Here is a 12,586-nt window from a genome sequence, read left to right on the forward strand (position 1 = left end):
AATCCAGTCCCTTGCTCCTCAATGGCAAACCAACCTAGATTTACCCTGAATAACTGGTTCTAACCGAACCGTTCGTTATACAAGTATCACAGAGAAATTTCAAAAGGTACTCACAGTTGCACGAGGGTTTCGAACAGACAAACGTTAGGGTTTGAAAGCTTGGCGTTGCTAATAAACATTTTAAATAATCTTTATAAACTGGTCAACACTGCTCAAAACGGCTTTATTTCCGGCATCAGGCAGCTAAAGCCGTTTTGAGCAGTGTTGACCAGTTTATAAAAAATATTTAAAATGTTTATTAGCAACGCCAAGCTTTCAAACCCTAACGTTTGTTCGAAACCCTCGTGCAACTGTGAGTAACTGAGTACCTTTGAAATTTCTCTGTGATACTTGTATAACGAACGGTTCGGTTAGAACCAGTTACTCAGGGTAAATCTAGGTTGGTTTGCCATTGAGGAGCAAGGGACTGGATTCACTCGGCCAAACCTTGTTGGCGTGCATCACAGTCACGAAAGGGGCTAAGCGCAGTGAGGGTACAAGTGTGGCAAGTGGGCATATATGAACTGTACACACTCTACTGTACACATTCTATATACATTAATCTATATCTGCATATCCATACCTACTCATATCTACTCATATTAGTTAAACCACTGGCTAGTATGGTTTATTATCATAGTGTATTCATACTTGTACCACTGTATATAATAATACTGTACATACAGTAGCTTAGTATACTTAGTCCGTAGCTTCATCATATACTGTATACTCCACATATTCACTTGTTATACTGCTACTTTGCACTCTGTAGATGGACTGAGGTCAAAAGCAGGGATGTCTTCACACTTGTCTTGTGTAAAACCATCAGTAGGCATATCTATGGGCATCTATAATACATGCCAGTCAGTGATCTCATCACAGGTTCCTCCGTGGTTTGTCTGGACCACTGCGCTCTGAACAAGTATGTCAACCGCTCTAGAACAGCTTGTAGGATCATTGTAGACTAGGGGTGTAAAGGTACACGTATCCGTACCGAACCGTTTCAGTGTGTACCGTACAGTCCTCTACAACAGCTTGTAGGATCATTGTAGACTAGGGGTGTAAAGGTACACGTATCCGTACCGAACCGTTTCAGTGTGTACCGTACCGTACCGGAATGGCTGTGTACCGTACCGAACGAATACAACGGTATGTTAACCACTAACGACCGCTCACCGGGGGCTGTTTTTTTCACAATCTAATATTATTATTATTTTCTTTACAAGTCTATTATTAATTTCAATATAGAATATTAGTTGACAGCCCTACAAGTAGTTACTGCACACTACATCACCCCTGAGTGGAACATGGAAAGCCAAACTTTCCCCCACTGTACCGAAAACCCGTACCGAACCTTGACTTCAAAACCGAGGTACGTACCGAACCTTGGTTTTAGTGTACCGTTACACCCCTATTGTAGACTGATTGGTGAACTAAAAGGCTCAGACTATAGAGTTGGAATTATTGCCTTTTTTTTGGCCAAAAGTGAAATCCTTTACTCGCCCCGGGGGACATTGACAATATCCTCGTCCCTGGTGACAACATGACTAGTGAAACTCAACCAGTGGGTTTGAACACCAACGAGATGAAGTTCAACCTTCTCCACACCCACAAGAAAGAAGCTCGACTCGAGTCTCACACAAAGACATTGAGCGAATACTACCGGGCCGGTAAGATCCCCAGAGGCCTGAGGGTAGATCTGGAACCGACCATCGGGAGAGAGAATCAAGAATTGCCAAAAATGGTGTGAGATACTCAACCACTGCTCAAAAGACTTGATGTTGCTCATCATCAGACACACCAAAGATGAGCTACCCGCAGTAAAATCCTCAATTGAACAGCAGCTTGAGGAAACTAAGGCTGCCTGCAACACAGCCGACTACGAAGCCCTTGTCCAAGACATCGGGGCCCAGATGACCAAATATAAACAGGATATACTGGAGCTGAAACTCTCCAAATTCAGAAGGGATACCACCGACTACAAGAACGACCGCGTCTACCCATGGCTGACGCGCAGACTGCGCCCCCGCCCCACGAAAACCCATCCACCCAGCAACTGGTAAGACACCTCTGGCAGCGAGCGATCCCAGGGACAGGCTCCACAACAACGCCGTTTTTTCGGGGGCGGAGACAGCCCGGACCCCGACAAGATCCTCGCAGAGGCTACGCGACAGAGAACAGGAAGACCCACACGACATGTGGCCCGCACCCGGCGCGGAAAGAGGGGCAAGGGGAGGGAGAGGGAGGAATTGGAGCCAACGCAGGTGGTGAGACCACCACCCGACAACCTCATCTTCAACCTCTCTTCTCACGTTCTCACTGACACTGAGAAACAGGTACTGACCAAGGGACTGTCGTTTGTTCCAACACCATTAATTGATTCGTTGGGTAGGAGGGGTGGGTGGGGAACACTGTACAACTGTAAGCAAAACAACAAGCAAAACTGTACATTGGAATATTGACAAAACCATATTTGGTCATTTACTGTACATTGGAGGGGGTTGCGTTAGGACATTTACAGGGGCCAGTTTCGAATTGCAGTCTCCCGTAGGTGTTCTTTGAGAGTGGTTTTGAAAGTGGGTAGTGATTCACATTCCTTTACAGCTTTGGGTAGGGCGTTCCACATTCATGTGGCATAATTGTGAAACGTGTTTAGTCCCTTGTTTGAGCCGAATCTGGGTTTAACATGATTTGTGGAGCTTCCTCTGGTGTTGTGATCGTGGTATTCACTGACCTTTGGGAAGTATTTTGACATGCACATGGGTACCTTGGTCGTGTAGTGTATCTTGTAGACCAGGCCCATTGCAAGTTGCTGTACTCTGTCGTCTACTCTAAGCCATCCTAGGTTGTCAAAGTGGGCAGGGGTGACGTGGGTTCTAGGAGTAAGGTCAAGCAGTAGTCTGACCAGTTTGTTTTGAGATGTTTGTAATTTTGTTTTTAGCGCCTTTGAGGTGCTTTGGTACCATGAGGTGCAAGCATAGTCGTAGTACCCTTGAATGAGTGCTCCTGCCAGAGTCTTCAGGGTATTCTTGTTTACCAGAGAGGAGATCCGGTCAAAACCAATTGCTTTTAGCTTGTCAATCAGAATGGAGTGATCGACAGTGTCGAAGGCCTTTTGTAGGTCCAGCATGACCATGCCGCAGTATTTGCCCACATCCACCTCTTGTTTGATGTGGTCGTTCAAATAGAGAAGCCATGCGTCAGTGGAGTGGGATGTTCTGAAGCCAGATTGGAATTCGTAGATTAGATTTTTTTTCCGCTAGGTACTTTTCGACCTGTTCGTAGACAAATTTTTCTATGACTTTGGAGGTAAGAATAGAAACAGGGCGGTAGTTGCCTGGGTCTAACTTGCTGCCCTTTTTGTGCAGAGGGGTCACCCTCGCAATTTTGAAGTCCTTGGGGACGTGTCCCTGTTTTATGGAGAGGTTTATTATGTGTGTGATGACTGGGGTGATGGCGGCTGCTGAGTCACTGAGGAATTTGGAGGGGATGTTGTCATGGCCAGTGGCCTCGTTAGGTTGGAGGGCGCTCAGTTTTTTGAGTACCTCATCGGTTGTTACCATTTCCAGCTTGAAGTCGTCCTTGCCGACCCCTAGGTTTTTGTAGTAAGCTACTATGTGTTCTACCCCATAATGCCCTGAGTGGGAGGGTAGTTTGTTTACCAGTGTTGTTGTGGCTATGTTTGTGAAGAAAATGTTACATCCAGCTTGTCTGTGATGAGCGTGTTGTCCGTCTTTATGTTTATGTTTGAGAATATGGTTTTAAGTTTTTTTCTGCAGCCTAGTTGATTATTGAGTAATTTCCAAAGTTCACATGGTTTGTTTTTGTTTTCCTCAGTTTTGTCATTGATGAAATTCTTTTTTGCAGTTTTGATCATGGAGTTTACATCTTTTCTTAGTCTGTTTCTTTCCAGTTTGCGTTCAGTCACATGGGCTTGGAGTTCACTGCTCGTGCTTTTGGTAAGCTTTGACTGACTTTTAGCATTTTTTGTCTCTGGTTTTCATAGCGGCCAGTATTTCGGAGTGCACTCCTAGAACCACCTCACCCCTGCCCACTTTGACAACCTAGGATGGCTTAGAGTAGACGACAGAGTACAGCAACTTGCAATGGGCCTGGTCTACAAGATACACTACACAACCAAAGTACCCATGTACATGTCAAAATACTTCCCAAAGGTCAGTGAATACCACGATCACAACACCAGAGGGAGCTCCACAAATCATGTTAAACCCAGATTCGGCTCAAACAAGGGACTAAACATGTTTTGCAATTATGCCACATCAATGTGGAACGCCCTACCTAAAGCTGTAAAGCAGTGGTCACCAACCTTTTTAAGCCCAAGATCACTTTTTTTTTTGGTGAAGGCAAGATCTACCTATTGAAGCGTTGAGAGAAAAAGACAGCCAAGATTGTACTTTAAACTAAATGACTTTTATTTGCCTGTATTCTAATTACATGCAATGCTTTGGTCCAATATTAAAACGTCAAAGTAGAACTATTATGTACTTTCTCAGTCAGTGCTAAGTGCAGTCATCTTATGCAGCATCACTTTTCACATCAAAACAAAAGTAGAACTGTAATGTGGACTTTCTCATATTATTAACATTGACAAACATATTTACAATTAGCATTTTATAAAGTAGAACTGTAATGTGTACTTTCTCAGTCAGTGCTAAGTGCAGTCAGTGCTAAGTGCAGCATCAGTTTTCACATCAGAACAAAAGTAGAACTGTAATGTGGACTTTCTCATATTATTAACATTGACAAACATATTTACAATTAGCATTTTATAAAGTAGAACTGTAATGTGTACTTTCTCAGTCAGTGCTAAGTGCAGCATCACTTTTCACATCAAAACAAAAGTAGAACTGTAATGTTTACTTTCTCAGTCAGTGCTAAGTGCAGTCAGTGCTAAGTGCAGTCAGTGCTAAGTGCAGCATCATTTTCACATCAAAACAAAAGTAGAACTGTAATGTGGACTCTCAGGGTAAGATCTATAAAAAAAAAAAAAAAAAAAAAATGTTCATGGAAAGATCTACAGGGACAGTCTCAAAGATCAAGATCGACTGGTTGGTGACCAGTGCTGTAAAGGAATGTGAATCACTACCCACTTTCAAAACCACTCTCAAGGGAAACCTACGGGAGACTGCAATTCGAAACTGGCCCCTGTAAATGTCCTAACCCAACCCCCTCCAATGTACAGTAATTTACCTAGTATGGTTGTCAATATTCCAATGTACAATTTTGGTCGTTTGTACAGTGTGTGTCCCCCCCCCCCCCCCCCCCCCCCCCCGCAAAGTACAGTTTTGCTCGTTTATACAGTGTCTCTCCCCCCCCCCCCCCCAACCACCTCCAATGTAAATTACCCAGTATGGTTGTCAATATCCCAATGTACCCAACCCCACCCAACCTCCTCCAATGTACAGTTTCTACGTCAAATGTATATACTCCCTTTTCTTGACTCTTTTTGTATCACAAACAGTACTGTATTTGCAAATCTGGTATGTCATAAATGTATAGATGTAGCAGTACTGTCTATCTGCATGTCATGTATGTCATATATGTCCTGATGAATTGAAAATGGGGGACCCTGATGTAAACAAGACGAAAGTCTTTCTCTGGTCTGCATCCCCTTAACAATTGTGTGTATTGAGCTGTACTGTATTGTACCCATTCTGCAATCTGTTAATAAAGTTTTCAATCAATCAATCAATCCACGGCTCAGCACGATTTTTTTTACTCTGGTGGTTCTTAGGGGGGCCATGTCGTTCCAAGCCATGTTTCTTCAACCAGTGTACCATTGAGTTCATCTGACCAGTCCAGACTCTCCAGTTACCAGATCCCAGTGTTAAAGTGTTCAGACCCAAAAGCACTTTCAACCCTATGGTCAACAATCACTCTATTAATGCCTTTTGCAGCCTGGTAGAGGATGAAGTTGAGAATCAGTTTGTGGAAAGAGAACAACTGATTAATAGCAAAAGAAAAAACTTCTCAAACCGAAAGGCAATATCACCATTAAGGCTTGTGACAAAAAATCAAAGAGATGTTGACTGACACCAAATATTATAAGAGAACTTTACTGAATCCCAGGAATAACTACAACCTAGAATTGAAACAGATAATCAAAAGAGCTGAAGAAAATAAATGGGTCACTGGATATGAGTTCCCTATCACATCTGTCATCTATGGTTTAGCCAAGGTGCACAAATGTCCAAACGACCCTCCACTCAGACCAATAATCTCAGGGAGAGGCTCCCTCACAGAGAATGCCTCTAGGTTTGTAGACTATCACATCCAACCACTAGTTTGGAAACTTCCCTCCTATATAAACGATACCTCTGACTTTCTATCTAAACTAGATTTAGTCAAAAATATTGGTGACAGTGATATTCTCGTAACCCTAGACGTTACTTCGTTATATTCCAACATTAACCATACCCTTGGTGTAACTGAGGGGTACAATTCCCTGACTGTATTGATAAGTATGGTATTATTAAACCACTACCTCTTGTACTTTAACTTCTGGCCATCCAGTACATGATATAGATATGATGAACACTTTCCCACCTGATGAAACGAAGTCCACACAAATGTACAAATCGAATATTTTATATAGCAAAGGGTATATACAACGTTCACTTGAGGACATTTATGATTTGAAATGCACTTGTATGGCAAATGAGTATTCGTAGGTAAATCAACATTGAATGTCCAATCTCTGGTTACGCAGGGAGTAAGTATACAACCTGGTTCGTTAGGGAACTATAGCGATGGTACTTAAATGATTATAGCTGGATACACTAAGGGGGGGGGGGGTCCCGCTGGTTGTAAGACAGTAGGAGGGGGGGTTAGAAGAGCCGCTGGCGGTATCCCATCTGGCCGACGATTTCTTGGGAGAATTCAGAGTCCTGAACACGATGCCCACAGAACCTCGGTCCGCAGATGAATACAGCTGGACCCTCTGGTGGACGGTAGCTGCCGGTCCACAGATGAAGAGACGTGAGGCGACCTCACTCGGGGTAGAGCGCCGTCTCACCTGGACTCCTCTCCGGGGGGTAGTTCCAACACTCAGCAGTGTTGGCCGTTATCCATGGAATAATCAAAGCACCCAAAGCATGTAGATAATCCAAGCCGTGGAAGGCTCGCCGTCGTCCGGGTAAAGTAATCCAATGTACAGGTCCACTCGTCCTGGCCCGGAGCTCCTCGGATGCAAGCACCACAAGTGGTCTGCCCAGCCTGGTTAAGACTCCAGATAACGTCAGGAACGATGGGGGTGCTGCTCACTTTATAACTCTAACCGAACGATGCACCATACATAATAGACTATTATTAGCTTAATAGAAATACGTCCAACTCGACGGTATAGTGCCAAACTATGACAATTCAACTATTAATCCACACGATATCTCAATGCCTATTCTGAGGCCAAGTAGGCCTTACTGCACCACACGTGCGTCGTGAGTGAGGCTTCGCGTCTGTTACTAGGTTGGAGGTGTGGGATATTTGTGGATATCCTGAAGAAGAATGTTTCTCAGTCAACCGAGGCTTGGATAATAACAAAGGTTTATTAACCAAACAGATAGAATTACATAGAGAGAATGGCTGAGGGTTTCCCCCCAGGTGATCAGCTTAATTACCCAGGTCAGAAGCCTGGATAGATCTCGGGAGGAGATCTATATAGTTAACAGGGGGGGGTGTGGTCCCATTTGATAGGTCAAATGGGGGGGGGGGGGGTACAGGTAATGGGGACACAGGGGAGGGGAGTGTCTTATTCCACAGAGAGGGGGGGGCACAGGTAAGGGGATATAGGGGAGGGGACTATATTTACATGAGAACATTAGATATTATACCACAGAGGGTAAAGAACTAATGGACTAAAAGAAAGTTCTACTTTACTTGCGCCATATATATATGCGCTGTGAACAAATAGTACCATTCGTATTTCGCCAGACGTATTCCTACGCGGAACCGGGCTTGCCACGACATGTTGGTCGGCACGATTGAACTTGAACCTAGGGGTATGGCTGCTGGCGCCAGGTTCTCGTCCAATGGTAGAATGAAACTATTATGGGCTGTTTAGTAGACTAAAGGGATATTCAGTGCATATTGTACAAGGAATATACAGGGGATATCAAACGATATACAAATACTATTAAATATATATCCATAAATAAATATATATATTCGGTTTAATCTGATCCTTCACAACACTTGGTCTAGAAGCTTTGAACCATTTCCTAGGTAAACACCCAGACCAAACACCTCCACATGAATTCATGGAACTGATGAGATTTACACTGAATAGAAATGTATTTCTGTTTGAAAATACCTATTACCAACAGGAATATGGGTCTGCTATGGGATCCCCATCCGCTTATGCGTGTTTATTTATGGGAACGTTTGAAGATGGCCTTCATTTACAACAATACGTTATATAGACCCCATATCAAATACTTTGTTCGATTTATCGATGATATTTTCATGGTCTGGTTAGGGAACGAGGTAGAACTGTCATCATTCTTGTCCTATTTAAACTCTTGTGTAGAATCCATCACTTTCAGCATGGAAAATAGCCGAGAATCCATTAACTTCCTAGATGTAATACTAACTAAAGTTAATAACCTAATCGCCACAACCATCTACAGAAAACCAACGGATAAAAACAATCTCCTACCGTTTTCTAGTCACCAACCGGTGCCTTTAAAGAAAAGCCTGCCTGTAAGTCAATTATACAGACTCATATGTAGCTCTCAGGAGGAGTTCCACTCCGAAAGTGAAAGGATGTTGGGAAGATTTGATGAAAAGGGCTACCCAAAGCAGTGTTTTAACTCCGCCATGGCCACTGTAAATCAAATTGAAAGAAAATAACTATTCCGTAAGAAAGAAAGAAACAAAACATCAGGCACCATTAATTATGTCCTTACTTATGATCCATTTAGTTCCGTTATTAAGTCGACAGTCATGAAACACTGGCACATTCTATCATCAGATAGAACCTTAAATGACCGCTTCCAACACCTTCCATGCATAAAAGGGCTACCAACCTGAAGGACCGCCTAGTTAGAGCGGACTCTTATTCAAGGCCAGAGCCTTTTATTTATGGAAGCTTCCCATGTAGAGCATGTACATCTTGTAGCCACATGATCAAAACAAACATTTCACGACTCCCACACCGGGAAGAATTACAAGATCAGATCACTAATAACATGTAATTCCACACATAATATATTTATTATTCTGCCGATGTAAAAAATACTATATCGGACAGACATCCCGCAAATTAAAAATCAGATTGAACGAACAGATTGAACGAACACAGAAGCAATATAAAGCGGGCCGACATTAATTCCCCTGTGGCACGACATTTTAACGAAATGGATCATAAAATCAATGACCTCAAGTGCATAGGTCTAGAGATGGTTTTTCTTAATAGAAGGGGTGGTAACCATGAACAACTTCTTTTACAACGGGAATGTGTATGGATTAGGGATGTCCGATATTATCGGCCGACCGATATTATCGGCCGATATCGGCAGTAAAATGTGATACCGGAAAATATCGGTATCGGTAAAAAAAAAAAAAAAAAACAATAACAATATTTGTTATATATATATCCAGTGAAATTATTAGTTACCTGAAATTATTCAGTTTTTTGGGGGGGGGGGGGGAAACCCTGCATATATCGGTATCGGTTGATATCGGTATCGGAAATTAAGAGTTGGACAATATCGGAATATCGGTATCGGTAAAAAAGCCAATATCGAGCATCCCTAGTATGGATTCATCGGCTCAAATCTATGTATCCATCTGGGATGAATGAAGAGTTCAATTTGGCTCCATTCCTTTAGGTGAAAGCTATCTACTCTAAACAAAAACTAGTACAAAAACTAGTACACTGATTAATGAACGGTCTAACAACCCGATACCCCCAATGTACTGTTTTTTTCTTCCATACAGATTTGTAGATATTGTATTGTAATATGTATTAATATGTATTGTTTCATACATAGCCATTATATGCATTCATGCAATACTGTGATGATATCAATCTAGCCCTGCTAATTACTGATCATGACGTCAACCTAGCCCATTTGCTGATTGCGGATTGTTACCACCTGCATGTTGTCAAGTACAGCCTAGTTAAGGTTTGTTTGTCACAACCATCATTGCACACTGATGAAGGCCGGATGGCTGAAAAAGTTGTGCGTTATACAACTTGTGCATATTAAGATAAAATAAAAACAACAACTTTCCTCAAGTGCGGTCCTTAATCCATTTTTGTAACTTTTCTTTGGTTGCTCATCACCAGTTGGCCTTTTCTCCACTTACCTGTCTCCCAGGCGGATGTTCTTGAACTGGGTGGAAATGAGGCAGGCAAACAATGGCCCCACTCTGCCTCCAGCGACGAAGGGCTCAGCCACGCCGCCCAGCCACACATCAATGTTGTCGGGAGTGCCGTAGAGGTCCAGCAGATTACTGGCCAGTTCAGTGTTGTTCATAACTTCAGTCACCTCCTCCAAGCTCTGGGGTTGTGACAGTCCACAGAACTCACGCCACTTGTTGTAGCCTACACGAGGAGCGGGTAGCAGATGAGTCAGACCGTTATTCTACGTTTGTGAAGGTAGTTCGTACTTTGAAATATGGGTTCTCCTAAAATATGGCGACTAGATGTCTGACTCCCACCTAAATGGCACAGACTACAACACATCACTCCATACGTACCTTATGTATACTGCACCTGTGTATAGGTATACTTACTCATAGTATATATTTAGAGTCTAGTGTTTATTGCAACCATATTTATTGAATGCATAATATAACCGATGAGGCATACAGACCCTCATTTGCACCTCGATTACACGGCCTACTTGCTCATGTGCGTATATTCAGAGTTAAATTGTATTGTTTACACTGCTTATTTTAACTTTTTCTACTGTACTATCATTTTATTGACTATATTTATGTCTTTCTACTATTACCATGCCCATACCTCCCCTCCCCCATGCTGCTATGCCTGAATTTCCCTCGAGGGGATGAATAAAGGAATAACTTAGATCGTAGTTACAGAAGGGAATGAAGTCCATACCTGGGAGTCCGTGGTCTCGGCCTCTCTGCAGGTTGAGAGCCGCCAGGTCCAAGGCCAGTCTGCTGGAGAACTCAAACAGCCGGTCCCTCAGCTCATCGTTCATCATCTTGCTCTGTGTGTTGAGCTTGGCCTTCCGACCCACCATCCCCCTCAGGATGGGGTCCAGACCACCTGTGGAGCACCAGAAACCATGTCCGTTAGCCATGTAACCACTGTGGGCGGAATCGACAAAGGGTTTGCGTGGCTTTTTCCGACGCGCAACAGAGGACGCGCAACGGGTGCAATTAGCACGTATTTTAAATGAGGCAATATGGTCAGAACATGTCCCCTTTCTATGCAAATAAGCCTCGTCCAAAGTCGCTCCCAATCCACAAAGCCCGGCGCAAATTGCACCGAGCAGTTAATGCGACGCAACTACCATCTTCAGACATGGTGGTAACTAAGCGCAAAGCCCTAAGTGCTATGCAGGGGCATCATGCCAGCATCACAGGTGATCATGGCAGCGGTAATTATTGGCAGATGCAGGCCTCGTAATGCCAGGCATGCCCTTGAAAGAATATTTCGAAGGAGAATATCACCTTTTTTATTTAAGTGAGACCGAAATCATCCAGAGACACAGGTTGCCAGCTCAAGCAATCCTTTATCTACTGGATGAAATCAAGGCTGATATGAGCCAGCCACCCAGAGAGCCCATGCAATCGTATTTATTATTTAAATATTGTTATTTAACGTTGTCGGCTTATCCAATGTTGTCGGCGTGATTGATGATTTTTTGCATCATGATGCAACTTTTATTTGCTACTTGTTTTATTATGTATTAATTATATAAAGCATGTTGAACTGCAATCCTTGTATGAAAGGTGCTATATAAGTTTATTATTATTATCATTATTGACTGCACTCACGTTCCAATTGTACCACCGCACTCATATGCTACAGAATAAACTTTTAATTTATAACGTTTAGTCGGGTCCATGAGGAGTAAACGCTGGAAACAGGCCAATGAAAAGTATATACTGGAGTATATGATAATGCAGGCTATTATCCTAACTAAACATTAAATACAACTTGCTCACTCAAAATATTAGTTAATTATAAAATATCTTCACTGGCACAGTGGTATAAAGATTCAGCACTATGGACAGATGTGCTCCCAATTTATAATGCATTTGTCATGTTATTCAGCAGTAGGCTATTATGAGCAAACGAAATGAGTTAGATTGGACATTTTGATTAATTATTTCAAGCGGAGCATTGAGAAATTCGGCACTACTGATATATGAAGTTATTTCAGGACACTGCCTATATTGAATAACATGACAATGTTATGAGTGAACAAAGCAATGAGTGCTTGAGAGGTTAGTCACCTTACGAAAAATGCTTCAGATATTTGCATGAATAGAACAATTATATTAGACATTTGATTATGCATGTCATCATGCACAATACAACGAAAATAAA

General features: G+C 42.6%; 1 pseudogene across 1 annotated transcript in view; it reads right to left on the bottom strand.

The window, feature by feature from the left end:
- Positions 1 to 12,586, bottom strand: part of LOC311235623 (eosinophil peroxidase-like) — a 47,697-nt pseudogene that overhangs the window by 920 nt on the left and 34,191 nt on the right. Inside the window, exons 8-9 of the transcript XR_014621078.1 lie at positions 11,126 to 11,296; positions 10,369 to 10,606 (exon numbers count right to left, since the gene is read on the bottom strand). The product of XR_014621078.1 is annotated as an eosinophil peroxidase-like (transcript). The remainder of the gene's footprint in view (positions 1 to 10,368; positions 10,607 to 11,125; positions 11,297 to 12,586) is intronic.

This window comes from Notolepis coatsorum (assembly GCF_963971535.1).
Source record: "Notolepis coatsorum genome assembly, chromosome: 10".
NCBI lineage: Eukaryota > Metazoa > Chordata > Actinopteri > Aulopiformes > Paralepididae > Notolepis > Notolepis coatsorum.